Source organism: Anthonomus grandis, chromosome 1 (assembly GCF_022605725.1).
Source record: "Anthonomus grandis grandis chromosome 1, icAntGran1.3, whole genome shotgun sequence".
In the NCBI taxonomy this organism is placed as follows: Eukaryota; Metazoa; Arthropoda; class Insecta; order Coleoptera; family Curculionidae; genus Anthonomus; species Anthonomus grandis.
Window position 1 is genome coordinate 26,008,048 of NC_065546.1, and position 22,321 is coordinate 26,030,368.

Sequence of the window (22,321 nt, forward strand, 5' to 3'; positions counted from 1 at the left end):
TTCAGCTTCTTAATAGAAGCCTATAAATCTGTGTGCTTTAGTTTATCTCAGTTAGTTGTCTTGTAAGCTTAGTAGTCGCTTATTCTGTATTAAATAAAATTGTTTTTTAAAAACGATTTTTGTTTTGGCCACCACGTAATTGGCGCAGTCGGTAGGATAGGCCAAGATCGGATTTATAAAACACACAAAAAAAATATACCGAAAATTTGGGTATATAGTGGTTAAAATTCGTTCGTTTCGTTTCTACGATTTAAAGCCTCTCGAACGTGTGTCCAGACGTACAGAAGACGAATAGCCCAAGCTCCAGCTCACAGACCAGGGGACAGGAACAAAATCGTCCAATAGGTGAGGAGAGAGGACAAAAATCGCCGAACTCCATAGAAGCTAAGAATCCATGTTGAAACTATTACCACTTCTATCGTAAGTGATCCTTTGAATTTATTTCCTTTTATTAATTGATTTTATTGATTTATTTATCTGATTTGATTTTTATATATATTGTTTTATAATTCCAATAGAATATCTATTCACTTTATTTAGTAATTTAAGTTTAAAACCCGAATTCGATAAAATGGCACAACCCAACTATCAATTGATTCGATACCAAGCATATAATATTCCTTCTTATGATGGTAACTCAAAAACTCTTAATCGATTTATAGCATCATGCGAGCATTTTTTACAAAATCATCAAAATAGAACAGATCCCAATAATGCGATCAATATTTGTTTGTTTGATATAATCATAGGTAAATTAATTGGTAGAGCAGCTGATCTTATAGCTCCTCGTACTGAACTTGATTCATGGCACAAAATTAAAGATGTTTTATTAATAACCTTTTCGGATCAAAGATCTGAAGACTGTCTTGTCCAAAATATTATAAGCATGAAAATCGAAAAACACAAAAACTTATTTTTGTTTGGTCAACGTATCCCAGATGCTAGATCACTATTGTTTACAAAAATTAATATTTCCAACAATACTAATGAAGTTAAACTTTTAAAAATTACCCAATATGACGATCTTTGCTTAAAAATTTTTATAACTAATCTTAATTATCACATGCAACTGGTCGTTAGACTTAAAAATCCAGACTCTTTAGAGCAAGCCCTTTCATTTGTTAGAGAGGAAGAGAATTTCCTTCAATTTAGAAATCGATCAAATCAAACTAATAATAATGATAGTTCTAGTAACTCTAACCAACGGACCAATCATCAAAAACCTAATAATCAAAAACCTGTAATTTTTCCCATAAGTTATAGTAATGCCTTGAATAGATTTGATAATTTGCAAAGAATTCATAATAATTATCAACCTAATCAATATAATACCCAACGATTTAATCAATCCCAAACTTATTCTTTCCAGTTTAGACAACATAACCCTAATTTTAATCAAAACCGATTTAATAATTCTTCTCAATTTAGACCATATAATCCTAACTTAAATCAAAATCTATTTAATAATCAAACTTTTAATGCCAGACAAAATACGCAAAATAATTATCCAGAACCAATTGATACATCCTCTTCAAAGTCGAGACTAAGATCTGTACAAAAACCTCAACAAATATTTAATAATAATTTAGAATCGATTGATTATTTTGACGAAAATAATTATTCTTCTGCGAATAATTTAGAGGAAAATCCCTTAGAAAATTACGACCCTGACTTTGACTATAACCAATATTACTACGAAAAATTTTCTGAAAAAGAAAATGAAGTTCAAAAAATGTCCCCTTCAGATGAACAAGATGATTCTAGAAATTTTCAAATAACCCAGAATACAGAAGATGTGACGTAATATATTTAAATACCTATACAGCAACAAATTTACCGATTCTTTATATTCCAGAATTAAATGCTAGATTTTTATTGGATACTGGAAGCGGAAAATCTTTTATTAAACCTTCTATTGCTTATAACGTATACCCCAATCACATTTTTAACGAATATTTTACTGTAAGAACAGCCCATGGTACTTCAATCCATAACGAAGTAATTGATACCAATTTTCCCTTGTTTTAAAATAAATAAAAATCATTCCTTTTATTTATTCGATTTTTCTGAAAAATTCGACGGTCTATTAGGAATAGATTTCTTTATGGATGTAAACGCCATAATAAATTTTAAAAACTCAACCCTTGAAACACCAAATGTAATTTTACCCCTACAATTTGACATTCCGAATAATCCCATTGATTTATCAATAAAAAACCCCTATGAGTAATTATTGTTCTCCTTTAAATTTAACAAAAAATCCAAACAATAGTATTCCAAACGTAAGCTCAACCTTGCACTCATTTAACCCACCAGACTTTAAACGCAAACACATCATTTTAGAGCCTCGTATGACACAAAAGGTTCAACTACCCGTAAAAATAAGAAACGGCACTGGCATACTTAATTATAAAAACTTTAATGGTGCTGAAATGCCTAAAGCTCTGGTTACCATAGAAAATTATCATGCGACAACAATGATAATGAATTCTAGCGAAGTAAGTCTTAAATTAGAAATTTTAAAGCCCTTTGATATTGATCTTGTTAACGAATTAAAAAACAATTTTATTGAAAAAATAGAAACAGATATAGGATTTGACAAAAATCTAGATAACAAATTAAAATCTAATTTAAAAAATTTAAGGTTAAATCACTGCAATAAAGAACAATATAATGCTATTCGAAATTTATGTTATGAATTTAGAGACATATTCTATTCAGAAGATGTTCCTTTGACTTTCACAAACCAAATAAAACATAACATTAAATTAACAGATAATTCACCAATATTTACTAAAAGTTATCGTTACCCTCATATCCATAAAAAAGAAGTTAAGACTCAAATGGAAAGAATGTTAAAAAATGGCATTATTGAACATTCTACTTCTCCATATTCTAGTCCTATTTGGATAGTTCCTAAAAAAGTTGATTCTAGTGGAAAGAAAAATGGCGCATAGTTATTGATTATAGGAAATTAAATCTAAAAACAATTGACGACAAATTCCCACTTCCTAACATTAATGACATTTTAGATAAACTAGGTAAAGCTCAATATTTTACTACGTTAGACCTAGCCAACGGATTCCATCAAATAGAGATGCATCCTGATAACGTTCATAAAACAGCTTTTTCAACAGACACGGGCCATTTTCAATTCAAAAGAATGCCTTTTGGACTAAAGAACGCACCCGCTACCTTTGAACGCGTTATGAATAATATTTTAAGAGGATTACAAAATGAAACCTGTTGTGTATATCTTGATGACGTAATAATTTTTAGCACTTCCCCACAAGAACACATACAAAGACTAAAATCAATTTTTCAAAGATTTAGAAATGCAAATTTAAAAATCCAGCTTGATAAATCAGAATTTTTACATACCGAAGTTAATTATTTAGGTCATTTAATAACAAAAGATGGTGTTAAGCCCAATCAAGACAAAATAATCGCAGTTAAAAATTTCCCGATTCCTAAGACTCAGAAAGAAATCAAGTCATTTTTAGGATTAGCCGGTTATTATAGGCGCTTTATAAAAGATTTCGCGAAAATATCGAAACCAATGACATTATGTCTTAAAAAGAACGCTAAAGTAACTCATACACCACCATTTGTACAATCTTTTAATCATTTAAAAAATCTTTTAATTAATGCTCCAATACTTAAATATCCTGACTTTAATAAATCTTTTGTCCTAACCACTGATGCATCTAATATTGCAATCGGTGCAGTTTTATCACAAGACCTTTCACCTAATGATCACCCTGTAGCTTATGCCTCAAGAACTCTCAATGAAACTGAACAAAAATATTCGACAATTGAAAAAGAACTTCTTGCTATTATTTGGGCATGTAAGTATTTTAGACCATATCTTTATGGTAGGAAATTTACAATTTTTACTGATCACAGACCCCTTGATTGGTTGTTTAATTTAAAAGAACCTAATTCAAAGTTAATGCGATGGAGATTAAAGTTAGAAGAGTACGATTACGAAATTATTTACAGAAGCGGAAAACAAAATACCAATGCGGACGCTTTATCAAGAATTCAACTTAATGCTTTAGAAACTAACTCCTTACAAAATAATCCCGGTGACATAGTCGATGACATTGACCAATTTTTAGAAAACTTTAGTCTTGACAATTTTAACCCCAATGAATTACCACCTGATGACGTAGCTAAAACTCTAGATAGTTTAGAACGACCCTCAACTTTAAAAGGAAACGAAAAAATTAACATTTTACAAAATATAAGACTAATTCCTTCTGACATTTCCAATACAGTACACAGTACTAATGTTAATGAAACCCTTAAAGACATACCTCTTTTAGACGAAATAATAAACAATAAAAATATTCAATTTATTGTAAAGAAATCCCCTATAAAGAGTTTATAGAATGCAAAACTGAAACTTTTGAAAATAAAAGAATTTTCTATATTATTATCCCAGCTAAAATTCAAGCAATAATTAAATTCTTTAAAGAATATCTAACTAATAAAACTACTTACGTGTATTTTATATTAAAAGATTTACGATCCTTATTCCAAGAAGTATTAAGTAATCATTTTAATGAATGTAAATTAATGGAATGCACCAAATTAATTAATCATGTTCAACCTGAAGAAGAAAATCAAATAATTCAATTCTCACACGAAGGTAAAACTAACCATCGTGGTATTCAAGAAACACTTACTCGAATTAAATTAAATTATTACTGGCAATCTATGAAAAATGATATAACCAATTATATTAACAATTGTGAAATTCGCCAACGAGCAAAATATAATCGGAGACCTCCTAATGTTCCTTTAATACTAACGGAAACACCCTCGAAACCTTTCGAAATAATTCATATTGATACCCTTCTTATTGGAAAAGAAAAATTTCTAGTAATAGTCGATACATTTTCTAAATATGGAACCATATTTTGGAACTGCTATGTCAGTAGTACAAACTTTCGTACAATACTTTTCTTTTTACGGTATCCCGAAATTAATCGTTTCAGATAAAGGTAGTGAGTTTAAAAATGAGACCGTTAAAGAACTTTTAACTTCACATAATATTAAAATACATTTCATAACTCCCCATCATCATGAATCTAATAGTCCCGTTGAACGTTTAAATTCTACTTTAATAGAACATATAAGACTTCTAAAAGAAAAAGATCCCAATAAAGACATTGTACAATTAATACCTTATGCAATTATCGCGTATAATAGTACTATACATTCAAGTACGCATTCTACTCCCTACGAACTTGTATTAGGACATACAGACTCACAAGATCCCATGAAATTAATGCCTTTGCAACAATTAACGCGGAATATATACATACGTACAGAACTAAAACTGACGCTTTATATAATAAAGTAAAAGAAGATACAATTAAATTAAAAGAAAAAACAATTGCCAAACACAATCAAAATAAAAAACCCAAAGAATTACAAATAGGATGTTATATCTATAAAAAACAAGAAAAACGTTTAGGAAAACTTAATCCTAAATTTAAAGGTCCTTTTATTTTAACTAAAATTTTAGAAAATAACAAAATTGAAATACAAAATCCTAATAACAACAAAAAAGAAATTGTACATCTTAACGAAACTAAAATAATACCCATTGTTGCAGATGGATCATCTATTTACAACGCAATAAGAATAAAATTTCACGAATTAAACGGAAACCCTGGAATGCTACCCTATAAATTAGGTACAGCCAAAATAATTACAAACCATTGGTCATTAATTCAAATACAAAATTTAAACCCAATTATAGAAGAATTTTATATTCTAAAGGGACATTCACTAATTAACACCCTAAAAACTGAACCTTTGTACATAAGAGAATATGAAAATACATTACTGCCCCTTTTTGTCTATGAGAAAAGAATCATAAACAGCATTAAGCAAATAAACCCTATTAATTTTAATAAGAAACAAAAGCGAGGTATTTTCAATCCTCTTGGTTCACTTATAAAAGTCATTACAGGAAATTTGGATAGCGATGACGCAAAAAGATATGATAATCTAATTAGTCAATTACAAGAAAATCAAAATAAGTTAAAAGAAGCTTCAAAAAATCAAGTAACATTAATAGAAAAATCAATTAATCAATTTCAAAGTATTATATCAAATATTTCTGCTAATCAATATATTCTTAAAAGCCGAATTCTACAATTAGAAGCGACAATAAAAGAAGTAGCTCTTATTCAAACAAATAGTAATCAGTATCTCGGATTACACTTGATGGTTAATCAAATATCCATGATGTATCAAGCTATTTACGATGTATTAGAAAAAACAGAAGTAGCCATATCATTCGCAAATTCAAACACCTTGCATAATTCTATAATCGATCCAATTGAATTAATTAAAGAAATACAGTTATTTAAAAATCAATTGACTATTGATAAATTGCCATTAGAAGCTAACATTGAAAATATTCTTAATTTTGAAAAAATAATTGAGATCAAATCTTACTCAAAAAATGGAATCATAACTTTCATATTGGAATTGCCATTGGCTGAATCGGATGTATATCACTATTACCAATTATATCCTTTACCAATCCCCGAAGACCAAGAAAAACAATTCTACCTAAATCTACCACAAAAACCCTTCCTTGCACTTAGCGATAGTAAATTTTCCTACATGGATCAATTGTGTACGGAATTACAAAGTAATGAATATCTATGTAAAGATCCACATACAGCTTATATCGACAAGGACCCCCCTTGTGCTGTCCAGTTAATCAAATACCAACAAAATGCTACAACATGTCGCATATTCGTATCAAAATCCACGATGTCCAAGTCAAGAAGATTATGGATGGAAAATGGTTGCTGACCATTCCTGAACAACTCATCGTTCCTGTTTCATGTCCCAATTCAAAAGATAATGTTCCACTTCATGGATCCTACTTGGTTGAAGCCACCAATGAATGTGTTGTTCAAATTAAATCATTCATCCTGAGGACTTACAAACCAAGCAAACTCAATTATGACGACGTCTCCCTGCCAAGACTAAATATGAGCTTCCATTTCCACGATGACAAGAAGATATCCAACCCTTTCACTTTGGACCTTAATTCCATAAACCTGGAAGAAACAAAGAAGATCTCCATAGAAAACAAAACGCCTTGAAGATATCAAGAATCCAGTAAACTTTCGTTCAACTAGTTTTTGGACAATTTTATTGTATATAATAATAATAATATTATAAATTATCTTCTTTTTAGGAAAATGGCTATACTTATTGTTTTTAAGAAAACGCATAATTATCCAACGTAACATTCCCGATCATGACGAAATAACTGTATAACTATATTTTATTGATTTGTATTATTTTATATATTTTAGCTTATTGGTTATGAAATACCACACCCTAAAGGGTATGCTTTTATTTTAGGGCGGAGGAGTTACATCCCTCTAAGATATCTATTTAGCACTTTAAAATGTCTATTTAGTATTTAACTATTTTTATACTTTGCTTATTCGGCTTCTTAATAGAAGCCTATAAAAATGTGTGCTTTAGCTTATCTCAGTTAGTTGTCTTGTAACCTTAGTAGTCGCTTATTCTGTATTAAATAAAATTGTTTTTTAAAAACGATTTTTGTTTTGGCCACCACGTAATTCTTAATAAAACCTACCTTTATTTACGCTGTAGAATCCAAACATCAAATAATATACAGGATGTCCTACTAAAAAAAACATAGCTTTAATATGTTTCTGCACGTTGAAACACCATGTATGTTATGACCATAGTTTTAAAAGAACTTCTAGAATGCCTCTAATAATCCCAATATCTATTTTTTTAAGTGAGTTTTTGTTTTAAGTTTTATAAAGTGCTTGATCTTTTTGAAAATGAGATGGATTGAGGTTTTCTTCTTGTAAAAAATTCTGCACAGATGATTTTGATATATGATTAACCGCAGCAAGGCTCTCAAGCTCTCTTCTTCAACGGTCGCTAAAGTAATTTCTTCATCATCAGTGGTAACAATGGAGTGTCTTCCTGTCATGGTTCTTTGGAGTGACTGATCGTATCTCTCCCAGCCGCTGCATTGAGCAAATCTAGCATTACATTACGATTCGCTATAAGCTAAAAGCTTATCAGCATATTCTTCGTCATTAAAATAAACCATTATTAATATTAAAATTTTATAATTTTTTTATTGTCAAAATATATTTACACGGTAATATTTATCGTTAAGTTGCTATAACAAATACATGAGCACCCTGTAGATCCGAAAGTAAGACGTTTAGGACATTTATATGTTTTTTTCTTATCTTTTGTTGGAGAATTACCCTATATCATTTGAGGGTAGAGTTCCTGGACACTCGGTATATTTACAAAGAAAGGAACGAGAGGCGTCTATATACACAGTGAACAGCTAAAATACGGAACAAATTGATTAAAAAATAAATGAGGACGTGTTCGAAAAAACGCTTGCATTCGTCGATTAATATTTTTGGTTGCGCATTTTTTTTTACAAAAAATTTGTATACAGGGTCTCATGTAGCCGTGATCGATACCAACTTTCTTATTTTAAATTGAATATTCTGTATGTTATTATATTTTTGGATTCTACACAAAATTATAAACATTTTGATGTATCACATGTCATACTTTTATTCAACGGTTTCTAAGATAGGCGGTTTTGAATACCGCTGTTACAAAATAAATAAGCATTACTTAAGGTATAAAATGCATATTGTCTTGATAAGTTAATTGTCAAATATGACTTGTATCAGTACGCATTTAAAGTAAATATGGTTCTTTGAAATTCTCTTTTAGAAACTCAACGAATTAAAATTCTATTTTTTTTTGCTTTACTGAGATAAACAAAGAACTCAAGAAGAAGTTTGTAATTTGTTTAATGCAAAAATATTCGAAAAGGCCTATTACAAGAAGTACAGTAAGTAAAATTAAAAGAAAATTTAGAGAAAGAGAGACAGTGAAAAATCGTATACAAACCAATGTCGTCCAAAAATTATTGAAAATACAAGATTGAATATTTTATTAGAAGGGGAAGATCATCCCCCATATTGCCAACAAACAACTTTGCATGTATTAAAGAAAGAAAAGTATCATCCATATAAACTAAGACTAATGTATGAGCTAAACGATAATAATCCTGATCGCAGACTAGAATTCTCTGAAAATTTGATGGAAATGTGTAACTTAATCCATTGTTCCATAGACAGATACTATTTAGTAATGAAGCCACGTTTTGTTTAAATGGTACGGTAAGTAAGCAAAATTTTAGGTATTGGAGCACGAATAATCCTCATTAAATGAAAGAAAATCATACACAGCATTTGCTAAAATTAAATGTTTGGGCAGGGATTTTAAATAATAAAATTATTGGAACTTTTTTTTCCGATCAATATAAAATAACTGATATTTACAATTTCTTCAAAATGACTTAATTTCAACTCTCGCATTTTTTTTCCGAGACTCAGCTAATTATGCCAAATAGATCTATTTGGTTTCAACAGGATGGTGCCCCACCTTATTTTTCATGCGAATATTTGAATGCGGTATTTTGCGGACAGTGGATTGATAGGAGGGATCCTATGGAATGGCCTGCAAGATCCCCAGATCTCACATTTCTGCATTTTTTTCTTTCGGCGTATTTAGAATCAAAAGCTTATAAAAAGAAACCGCATAATTTTGATGATCAGTCAAATTAATGAAAATACTCTAAGTAATGTTTTGAATAGTTTTTAAATAAACTAGCATTTTGCCAAGAAGTGAATGGTCGGCATTTTAAACACTTATTAAAGTAATTAAAATATTTAATTCGTCTATTTTCAAATTTTTTATGTTTTTTTTCAATTTTTAGTAGAATAAGTTTTAAAGGCTTTTAATTCATAGGAACATCAGTTTTCAAAACCGCGTATCTTAGAAACAGTTGAATAAAAGTATGGTATGTGATACATCAAAATGTTTATAATTTTGTGTAGAATCCAAAAATGTAAGAAACTCGGTATTGACCACAGCTACATGAGACACTCTGTATACAAAATTTGTTGAAAAAAATGCACAACCGAAAATATTAATCGACGTGTGCGAGCATTTTTTTGAACACGGCCTCATTTATTTTCTATTTAATTTGTTCAATATTTTTGCCGTTCACTGTATATACAGGGTGGCCGTCGATTTTTGATTTAAGGGGCACGATTTTTTTAATACTTCTAACCCCTTAACATTAACCCCTTGGCAGGGGTTGAAACCACCCTCAGAATTTTAAATAGGAGTGGGGCTCAAGTGATTATTCTAGTTACAACTGCGAAATTTGAAATTGCTAACTTGACTTTTCACAGTATGACAGCTTGTCAAAGATTTTGAAATAACTCGCAGCGGTGACATTCACCCTAACTTTTTAAGGGGAATGAGTGTATTGTGATAAATCTTTTGAAAGAGCATTAAATTTTCTTTACAACAGGGCTTTGTTTTTTAAATTTGAGCTACCCATCGCCAAGTAAAAATTTTCAATCCAGAATTTTATGTTCAGTAAACAAGTTGTTGTAAGTTATGTACTGTGCTGTGCTTTCGATTCAATAAAAATAGTTTATTCTATCGCGGAGAGAGTGGAAATTACTGAATTATACATTATAAACAATCAATGTGCAAGACTAACGGCAACTTTGTTTATTGAGAGGCATGCAGATAAATATGTACATCATGGTTACATCCTAGAGTTAGTGGCAAAATTTCGAGAAACTGGTTCGGTGGCATATACAAAACGGAATATTGAAAATCCAATGAGAAATGAGGCAATAATAGTCGGTGTTCTTGGTGAAGTTAGTATGAACCCTACATCAAGTATCAGAAAACTTTCTCATGTAACGGGAGTCTTGTGGACTACTGTACAGAGAATTATAAAACATAATAAATGGCACCCATATAAAATTTCTTCAAGAATTAAATGAATATGATAAACTGTAAACGACCGCCGTTTACAGTTTTGTGAAATAATGTCCGAACTAATTTCAAATAATCCCAACTACCTTTTAAATGTTTGCTGCTCAGATGAATGTTCATTTTTTCTCAATTGCACTGGAAATCGTCATAATTGTCGGTACTGGTCCGACACAAATCCAAGGATCTACCATGAGGGGTTCATACTAAACAATCTTAAAAATAAACGTTTGGGTTGGTATTTTTGGTAATCACATAATTGTACCATTTTTCATACCGGGAAATTTAAATGGAGATACGTACATTACGTTATACGTACCTTTTGGAAAATACCGTTAACCCAGCATTGATTTAAATTTTGGAAAACGACCAACGCTACCATGAAGTAAATGCGATGTTTCAGCAAGACGGGCTCCTCCTCATTATGCATTACCAGAACGGCAGTTTCTGGATAAAACGTTTCCTGGTAGATAGATTGGCAGAAGGGGTGCAATCGAATGACCCGCGAGATCATCCGATTCATCTGATGTCCTCATCTTTATTTATTTTTGTGGGGACATCTAAAATTTATTAAACAGTTACTGTACTGTTGTATAGAAGTGAACGGCGGATATTTTTAATATTTAATAATATAATGCGTCAACATTTAATAAGTACTAATCAATAAAATTAAATTAGATTTCTCTGGAACCCGCAGCTCAGATTTACAAAACAAAGTGCTATTGTAAAGAAAATTTAATGGCCTTTCAAAAGATAAATCACAACACACTTCTTCTCATTTAAAAAATAAGGGTGAATGTCGCCTCCGCTAAGAGGTTGTGGGGTTAAAATGTGGGGTTAAAAAAATAGTTTTTCCAAAATCAAAAATCGATGGGTGCGAGCGTTTTGATTTTGTAAATCAAGAACCTCGAAAAATTAGCGCTAAATAAAGCCTTTAAAATAACCAGTTAACCCCCACTCCTATTTAAGATTTTGAAGGTGGTTGCAACTCTTGCCAAGGGGTTGATGTTAAGGGATTAAAAGTATTAAAAATATTGTCCCCCTAAAATTACAAATTTGCGGTATTTTTATTTCTTTAAAAAACCAAACCTTGCTAGACTGTTTTCGATGAGCCACCCTGTATATGTATACAGTGAAGGTCTTAATTGTCCCCGCCCCTCTTAACTTTTGAATGCTTTTATATAAAAATTTGAAATTTGGTACACATGGTGCAAAACTTCAAAATGGTAACGGGACGCCAACATAGGTCTATTGGTATTGTATATTTTGGTAACACAGAAATGTAACTATTTCACTATAAAAGATGTTAAAAATGTGCGCCATTAATTTCAAGACAGTAAAATAATTTATTGGAGAACTCTTGACGAACATTTGAAAAATGGCAACATCAATATTGCAACATGCATCAATTATTCTTTGACGTAGATCAAAGATAGATTCTGGCTGGGTGACGTAGACTTTTTGTTTCAAGTAGCATCATAAAAAAAAGTCCAGAGGTGTAAGATCGGGCGACCTGGCTAGTCACTCGGTAAGCTCTCAACGACCAATCCACCGATTAGGGTAAGTATTAGTCAAACATTCTCTAACATTTCTGCTAAAGTGAGATGGTGCCCCATCTTGTTGAAAAACTGTTTGCAACTCAAATTCATGAGGATTGCCTTCAATAATCTCAAGGATCAGTAGGTTTACTGCATTTTCCAACATGTTTAAACAAAGGTTCCCTATCAAATTTTGATTTAAAAAGAGAGGCCCAACAATGTGATTCCCTAATACACCAGCCCACATATTCATTTTTTTTTAGGTGTTGTGTGTGTGTTATACGAAATATGTGGGGATTTACGTCGTTCCAATACCGAATATATTGTCTATAACCATTACCATTAAAAAAAAAGTTATCACTGATCACTGAAACAAATATTCTTCCGATAAGCAGTCTGGCCTCCTATTCTTTCGGTCGATCGGGATCATCTTCTTTCAATTTATGAAACATTTGACTTCAACAAAGATGAAATTTATGTTTCTTAAGTACCCGTTTCACAGTAGCCGATTTTAGTTTTATATATAGTTTTCTGAATTTAGCTCGCGAAAATACTTTTGACATACTAGATGGTCAGAAAAACGAACATTAAAAATTCTTTCCGTTTCATGTAAATTACGATTTCTGCCCTAAATAAAAAATAATTTCAATAATTTTCAGCAAGGGGACCTGGATTCTCGATTAAATCAAGGTACAAATAAAATTGAACTGAACGGAATCGCAAAAATATTCTCTTCTTTTGGTACTATTCGCTTTTAAAGGTATTGGTAAACCAAATAAGTTTTTGTAACTAAGTAAATTTTATGCTAATAATGTGACATTGACAAAAAATACAAATTCTACAAACAACAACATACCTAAAAACAAATTACACCTGAACAGGTATAGTAATGAGAATAAAAATAAATAAAAATGCGAAAAATCAGATTTTGAAAGGCTGTCATTTAGCTATGGATAAAAGTAATGATTTAATATTCTAGGACCATAAAGCATTCAGTGGGAGCTTTCAAACGATGTATCGCATGACTCCTTTTTCTATTTTATTTTCCTGTTGTCCCGTCGCCATTTTAAAGTTTTGCAAAATCAGCTAGAGACCAAAAAGTAGCAAAAAGGAGTTTTTAAGATACTAAAGACTACTATAAAAATAATACTATATTTAGTATGCCAAATTTCAAACCGAAAATTTGCTAATTTTGCAATTACATTTAATTGAATAAATCCAGATTCGCTTATTAAAATTTTTTGAAACTTTGCACAAGGGTTTGCCAGATTGGTCCCTTAAAATTTACATGGGTTTTCCTATGTTCCGCTCGGCGACGCACCATCCGGTATATATTTTTATATAAACGCATTCAAAAGATAAGAGGGGGACAAAAAACAAAAAGGAGCCGCTATATATATATATATATATATATATATATATATATATATAATATACAGAATCAGTTGATGATCTATAATTTGTTTGCAAAACTTAAAAAATAATTGTTACTTTTACTATTATAAGGAAAGAAATATTAACATTTATTAGTTTATTTATAAGTTCAAACTATGAAAGCCAAAAAATATGCAATTCAATTTATGCAGTAATATGATAAAAATTATTTAATATAAGAATAAGATAGAAATATTTTCTGATATACATTGTAGATATTATTGAAGATAATTTCTATTACTGTATGGAGGCTGGCGGCCAACATTCTCAGAATTTGCTTGATTAATTCTATAAGTTTTTTTAAATTGATTTAATTTATGCATTTTTTAAATTTGAATCCTTCATATTTTCTAGACGACGTGACCGATTTTTAAAAAATAAGCAGCAACCTTTTTAATAAAATGTCATTAAACCTCTATTCCTATTTGAAAATATTTAGAAGATGATACCTCCACTTAGGGGGTTGAAGATTTTGCATTTATTTTTAGATTCTTTGAAAAAAAAATCCCTAGCAATTATGCCTTGCGGTACGTTTTTGATGTTCCACCAGGTATATATAAGTAGTAGTTTCTTCAAAATGAACCACCCTTAATAACTTCTTAATAAAAAAATAAAGAAAAAAAACATGTTCATCTATACACAGGTACAATGTATATACAGGGAGACGTTTAATTTTATATTTGAAAAAGTTCTATCAATCTGTCAATCACCTCCACACATCCAGCTAACCTCACTTTGAGATCAAATTAGAACCCCCATCGTATTACACATCCTTGAAGCAGCATTAAAATGTCTATTTAATAGTGCCAAAAAAAATAAATCCGTTGACGTATTAACGAAAAGTGACCAAAAATGTCGGGGAATAATATGGATGGAAATGGATATTTTATCAATCTCAAACTTTTGTATTTTAAATGGCTTGATACGTGTGATACATCTTTTTAAAGAGCATATAATCTCCTATCTAACCAAACCAAAAAAATAATATCGGTTGACGTATAAGCGAATACTAAGCAAAAATGTGCGGTAATAAAAGACATTTTATCCACTTAAACTTTGGTAGGTCAAATGGATGCCTCATAGTGTCACATACTATTTTAAATGGCAAACAATTTTTTACCTTACTTCGCCAAAAAAATTGATGCAAGTTGAAGCCATTTATCACTTAATGTATGGTAATAAACAAAGACAATAATAATTCAGATATTTAATAACAATAATTCAGTAACAAGTCAACTTTTTTTCCAAATGGAAAGGTAAACCGTCATAGCTGTAGATACTGAGATAATGAAAAACGCCTTTTTCGAGAGGATAATACTCGGTATCCTGAAAAAATTAATGCATGGGCAGGAATTTATGGTTACGAAATCAATTTTCTTCCAGCCATTTTTTCTGGAAGAAAATTTAACTGAACAAATTTATTTAGACCTCCTTGAAAATAGAATCCCAGCTAGCACGTGACATAACGTAATGTCTGGCGATATACCGTTTTTGTTATTCTCAATACATTTATTTGTAACTCGTAATCAACATACAGAGAATTTACTAATCCTGTTAGAAAGTAATATTAAAATGTTACATAAATGGCATGTTACAGATATATTAGTATGGCCCATGTGACCAATACCAAAATATTTATGTACCCTCATATATTAATGAACTCAACTCTATCTCAATCTCTATTACAAGGAAATTACGAATTGCCGCAATGCCACCTCACTTTTAAGTAAAATATATTTGTGGATCGCCAGCCATATTTTATGCTTGGTCGTTCTCAGTTCTTGTTCTGCTGATAGACTTGAGTTTGTTTCGATCATGTTTTACAGTTTTTCGTGCACAGTTTTGTTACATTTTTCTGTTTATATGTCTATATTTCTGGATTTTTGGACTTTTTGTGTTGAACATGTGCAAAGCATTTTAGGTATTATACTCTATTTCAGAAGTGTATAGAGCAATAAACTGGGGAATTCCGTTCTGTTTGGCTACATTTCGTGGTAGTTCATAGGCGCAGGTACTTATAATATTTATGAATTTAATTTTCACGGATTAAATGCCTTTATTTTGAAAGAGATTAAATACTAAATAAATACTTTTAATCCTTTTGTATAGGTACGTATCTTTTAACGCTTTGTAACATGCAAAAATGGGGTCAGGTAATATATACAGACTATAAATACTTTTAAATCATATTTTAAACGTTAGTAGTCACTGCTATGCTGTAGTGTAATCACAATATTATTATCCCAATATTTAAAAAATGAATACCTCCATTTTTCCAGTCCAACGAAAAGATGTGCTAAAAATTCTCCACTATCGCTGAGTGAAAAAGTTATTATTTTAAATGTACATGATTGCATAAAACACGATTACCCTAGTTTTACTGTGCAAGAAATTGTTGAAAAATGTTCTCGAATGAGTGGAATTGGAAAGTCCACCATTTTCAAATTGTTGCGGGAAAGAAAAGTAGCAGGTCAAGTGGAATCTCCCAAGCAAAAGCCAGGGCGACCTACAAAAGTCCTTGATGAAAATGCTAAATGTATAATTCGAAGAAAAGTTCACTGTTTTTATTTTAAAGAGGAAATACCCACCCTAGACAAAATTTTAATGGAGCTTGGCCGAGATGACAGTATTCCGTTGATAAGTAGAAAACTTTTATAGAAAACTTTAAAAAATATGGATTTTGCCTGGGAAAAGCATAACCGCAAAGCACTTTTACTGGAGAGCGACGAAATTGTTTGTTGGAGACGACAATACTTGAGAAGTATCAAGCAGTACCGCAGGGAGCAAAAGAAAGTTTTTTATCTTGATAAGACGTGGATTAACGAAGGTTATATAGTCCAAAAAATGTGGCAAGACAAAAATATAACCAGTGCTCGCCAAGCTTTCATAGAAGGCCTGTCTACGGGTATTAAAGTACCTTCGGGAAAAGGAAAAAGACTTATAATCACACATATTGGAAGCGAAGAGGGATTTTTAAAAGAAGGTCTGCTAACCTTTGAGTCGACTCGCACAGGAGATTACCATGAAGACATGAACTCAGATGTTTTCGAGGACTATTTTGGTGAAATGATAAAATTTCAAAAGTACATTAATTATAAGGTAAAAAACAAGTCCCAGTTGCACGCCTTTGGCGAACCGTTTTCAATGTTTATCAGTGGGTAACAATGGGCAAAACTCATAAATTGACCCAAAACCGGGTGGCACTACCTGCAATCAACGAAAAGAAAGAATTTTACATTGAAACTAATACCCAACTAAGGTAGTGGCATAAAATATTGGTGGATCACCAGGTACCACTTTTGCATACCTAATGAGGTTTTATTGCTCTACACACTTCTGAAATAGAGTATAGATAGTATAAGCTTCCAAAGTATTTAAACACGAAATTGTGTGAATTTTAAGCAATATATCATATATAATAGTGTATATAGTTTGTTTAATTGCTATAGTACTGATAAAACAAACAAAATTGTAATAAGTAGAAAATTGTCTCTGACTATCTATCTGATTATTATACACAAGGTGTTATTTTACACTTCGTATAAATAATATAAAAAGATGGGGTAGGTATGACTTATTAGTTTTAAACCAATAATGCTCTTTGAGGAAGATTTTTAAGTTCTGTAGGTTTTTTTAAATGTCAATTCTTATATAACAGGCAATTTGGATTTGAATATATAAACCGGGCAGTGTTAAATCTTTTTAAAATTTATAATCTACCCAACATTTACTGAAATTAAAGAAAATAACCAATATTGTGATCATTTGCTTTGTAATTAACATGGTATTGGTTTCCGGAAAAAGGAGGCCAATCCGTCGGCCACGTATAGGGAGGACCAAAATAATGTGACTTTCCTTATGCCATTTTTTAATTGGGCGCTCGGTATTCAATATACAGGGCGTCAAAATGAGAAATATAAAATCGTTTTTTTGAAGTAAATCGAGTGTTTCATAAGATATTAAATTAAAATTTGGTGTGAGGAGGTTGAATTGACGAAACAGTGGGCTGCCAAGGCAGTTGTGCATATAGGTCTCCTGATGGACCCGTCATGCCCCACCGGGGGTTACCAGAGCCCAACGGCCTTAGAGAAACCTATAAGGCTCTCTGGTGTGAGGAGGTTTTTTAGAACGAGAAATTGAAATCCGTTCACGGATTCGCTATACCTTGTAGAGGGCGCCACCGGTGTTATATTGCATGGGTTAAAAATACCAAAACTTTTTTGTAAGACTTTATAATAAAGTTTTAGTAAAAAATTCTAATTTTCCAATCTTTTCTTGTAAAAAAAGTATTCTTAATAAATTCCGGCCTGAGAATCCGTTTATTAGATATCTTAATTTTAAAATCTAGATACTTCTTTCTAAACAAATAGGCTGACCTCGGGCACCACCAAGTTTTTACATACTATCAAAGTGATAAACTTAAACGCTTCTGACGCTCGTAACAAGCTTCTTAATTACTCCTTAAATAAATCTATATTTTTTAATTACATATTTGTATTTGGTGTGTTTTCTTACAACTTATAAAACCATAATGTCTCATAGACCAAGAAACATACACTTTTCCGAATTGGAGGATATTGTTATAATGTTTGGTAAGTTTTAGATATTTTTGTAAATAGTAAATACCTGTCAATTCTCAACTAGGAAAATGTGACTCTAATGCTAGTTTAGCCGCTAGACGCTATGCCCAGACATTCCCAAACCGATTTCATCCCAAAAGAAAATATTTTTTAAATTTGATTAACCGCCTAAGGGAGACTGGAAGTTTCAGCGAAAGACGTTTCAACCAGGACAAGAGGAAGAAATTTTAAGAATTGTCCAAGAATCACCAAACATTAGTACTAGGGTTTTGGCTGAACGGGTGAGAAATATTGGGAAAACCGAGACACATAATATTTATTGGAGTCAACAACTTTACCCATTTCATCTTCAAAAAGTACGAGGTCTTTTTTCTGACGATCCCGAGGCAAGACTTGCTTTTTGTAGATGTTTATGTGAAACGAATAATAGAAATGTAGGTGATTCATTTCTGTTGTTTCTACAAGAAATACTGCCCGATTTGCTTAATGAGGTACCTCTACATTTAAGACAAAATCTTTGATTTCAACTCGACGGTGCTCCGGCTCATTTTGTTATATATGTTAGGAACTACTTACATCAAGTATTTCCTAATCGCTGGATTGGTCGGGGTCGCGATGCTCCTGTTCCGTGGCCACCCCATTCGCCCGACCTTACACTACTGGATTTTTCAGTCTGGGGATGTATAAAAGATTTTGTGTATATGGCTTCGATTTTAAACGAGGATCATTTAAGGGAAAGAATCATTGAAGCTGGAGAGCATTTCAGGTTGAAACCAAATATTTTATACAAAGCCTTAGATTTTCTTTAATAAAGAGGGCTCATATGTGTATACAAATGAATAAAGGTCACGTAGAACAAATAATTTAGGATCATTATTGTATGATTTTTATTATAATAATTAATTTAGCATTAATTTAGAAAAATGATTTACGTTTATTTTGTTAACTTGTTAAAATGTACCTAGACTATAAAATTAAAATATCTCATAAACGGATTCTCAGGCGGACATTTACCAAGAACACTTTTTTTACAAGAGAAGATTGGATGATTAGAATTTTTTATTAGAACTTTATTATACGGGGGTACAAAAAAAGTTTTGGTATTTTTAACACATGCAACATACCACAGGTGGCGGCTTCTGCAAGGTATAGCGAATCCGTGAACGGCTTTTATTTTCTCGTTCTAAAAAACCCCCTCACACCAAATTTTAATTTAATATCTTATGAAACACTCAACTTACTTCAAAAAAACGATTTTATATTTCTCATTTTGCTCATCACGCCCTGTATATTGAATACCCAGTGCCCAATTAAAAAATGGCATAACGAAAGTGGCATTATTTTGGTCCAACCTATATGTGGCCGGCGGATTGGCCTCCTTTTTCCGGACACCCTGTGTAGACAAGGCAATTGAACACAATATTTATTTTTCTTTAAAGCTCTAAATATTGGGTATAAAATTTGGCTTAAAATAAGTTTAAAAAAAAATATTTTTTTAAATTTAAGGCAACGGAAAACTGTGCGCCTGAAAAGATTTCTTATAAAAATAATAATATGGTCTATTAATAGATTGAGTCACTCAGAGTGTCATTGTTATATATTCCTAACATACTGTTGTAATATATCTACAACATTTTGGTATAATATTACATTAATGTCTCATAGCGAAATTCGGCGCTCGTGGATCTGTATATGTTACATTAAAAGTACATCGGACAACAGGTTTAATATCCCAAAATTTACATAACATCTGTTACATATATCTACAGTACATATCTGTGCATGCTGAAAATATATCCTTCAATCGTCCAATCTTTGGAAAACCAAGTGGATGAAAATAGTGTTGGGTTACTAAACGAAAATAATTTGTATTTCCAACAAGATGGAGTTTCTTCGCACTACGCTTTGATAGTTCGAGAGTGATTTACGGAACAGTTTCCAGGGATATAGATTGGCAGGAGTGGTGCAATTAAATGGCCCGCACGGTCGTCAGACTTACAAAATACTACTAAATGTTTTGTATTATATTGTAGATCAAACCCTCATGCCACATCCTATCAAATGCCCGATACTCATCCAGGAACAGCGCCAGTGGATTGCTGTCAGTTAAAGCCTCTGGAGATCCTTTGCACGAGTCGTAGTACTTAACGTTTCGAGGAGTATGTTCGCGGGAATGAATCTTCAAGAGGAGTGATACGTCTTTATTACGAATATATCGCATGGTACATCTGAAACCTTGCTGACTACTGGGAGGAGGCTGACTGGGTGGTAGTTCTGAGGGAATTCGTTGGCCTTTCCAGCTTTATTAACCATGATAATCTCGGCGATCTTTTATCTATCAGACCAATGTTCCAGTCGATGGCGGCCAGATCGGTATCCTCTATCTTATGGTATCCGCTATCGTTAAATGGTTATGTTTAATTCTGTTTAATGGTATCGTTAAACAGAAGGGAACTCTGAAAGCTGATTCTGTTGCGTTTTGTCAACCGGCATTCTACGAGTTTGGGGGACCTTGGACCTGATCTTTTCTGAATATGTCATCAGCCTTTGCAATGTGGTTTTAATATTTGTTGTCCTATCACTCTAGTAAGATGCGCTATAATATATTTAACACCTGATTCCCATAGGCCACCGAAGTGAGGCGCGAAAGACGGATTCAAATTCCTGCAAATCTGTACCGTTTCCGCAGAATTATTAGTTATATTATTGTAAATCCCTGTAGTTCTAATTTTCTAGAATTTGTATACTTGCTTGCTTTGACTGTCAGTATTCTCCTAAAATTATTGGTCTCTTTGGGCAAAAACAATGAAGGTAATTCTAAATATTTCGAAACTGTTCCATCTTTTAAAAAGGACGCGCTTCGTGACAATTCATTCAGTTTTTGCCTTGGAAACAATTAAACGACAGTCAAGGCGAGTTAGGTTAGTGTTTTTGACGTTGACACTAAAAGTGTGTTCCCGAATTTCGTTACAATTGGTGTCAGAAGTAAAGGATATTTGGAAGCTTGTTTTAGTGTATGCCTTTAACAAGAAGTCAGGCCAAGATGGAGACCGAAAAATTGATGGAGCTGCTATTAAGGAAGTTTGACGAGCAAAAAGTAGAACAAGAAGAACGAGAGCGTTAACAGAGGAAAGAGCAAGAAGAACGAGACCGTAAACAAAAGGAAGAACAAGAAGAACGAGACCGCAAACAGGAAGAGCGAGACAAGAAACAGGAAGATTTACTAAAGACAATTAAATCTGACCTGAAGAAGGAAAATGAAGACCTGATAAGGACCATGAAAGATGACCTAAAGAAAGAAAATGAAGACCTGATTCGAACCATAAAAGATGACTTACTTAATTTAAAAGATAATCTTAAAAAGGAGCAGAAGGAATGAGACGGAAAACAAGAGAAATGAGTTTTACAATTTAAAGAAGATCTTGAGAAGAATCAGAAACAATTAATGAATAACTTTGAAGCAACAGTAGAATAATTGGGGCAAGTACAAAAAAAAGATCCAAGAACTAGTGATGAAAGTGAAACGGACTCCTCTTCCTCCCGATCATGGAGTACCTATTTGAATCAATTTGAGGCCGCTGCTAGGGGAAATCGCTGGGATAAGGAAGTTAGAGGAGAAACTACAGAAATATTAAGAATGGAATTTAGACAATAGGTAATAGTGCACAAGTTATATTCTTGAATAGGTTTTGAAGGATTAAACCTCCATAAAATCTTTTAATATTTAAAATCCATACAATGACAGTAATAGACAATAATAATTTACATCTATCGTTCATAGAGGCCAATTCAATATTTCTATATATTTGGCAAAAATCAATACTAAACACAATTGGAAAAAAATTTAAA

The 22,321-nt window shown here is 31.8% G+C and overlaps 1 protein-coding gene and 1 long non-coding RNA gene across 3 annotated transcripts in view; one reads left to right on the top strand and one right to left on the bottom strand.

Moving 5' to 3' along the window:
• Window positions 1-22,321, top strand: part of LOC126743612 (octopamine receptor beta-1R-like) — a 156,275-nt gene that overhangs the window by 48,382 nt on the left and 85,572 nt on the right. The window contains exon 1 of one of the 2 annotated variants that reach the window (XM_050450801.1): window positions 291-420. The exons of the other annotated variant lie outside the window; for it this stretch is intronic. The gene's annotated coding sequence lies outside the window, so the exon portion shown is untranslated. Of the gene's footprint in view, window positions 1-290; window positions 421-22,321 lie in introns of those variants that run through there. 2 annotated transcript variants of the gene reach the window in all.
• LOC126743696 (uncharacterized) overlaps window positions 10,143-22,321 on the bottom strand; it is a 66,197-nt gene continuing 54,018 nt past the window's right edge. Inside the window, exons 3-4 of the long non-coding RNA XR_007662962.1 lie at window positions 11,240-11,480; window positions 10,143-11,135 (exon numbers count right to left, since the gene is read on the bottom strand). This is a non-coding gene — a long non-coding RNA (uncharacterized LOC126743696). The remainder of the gene's footprint in view (window positions 11,136-11,239; window positions 11,481-22,321) is intronic.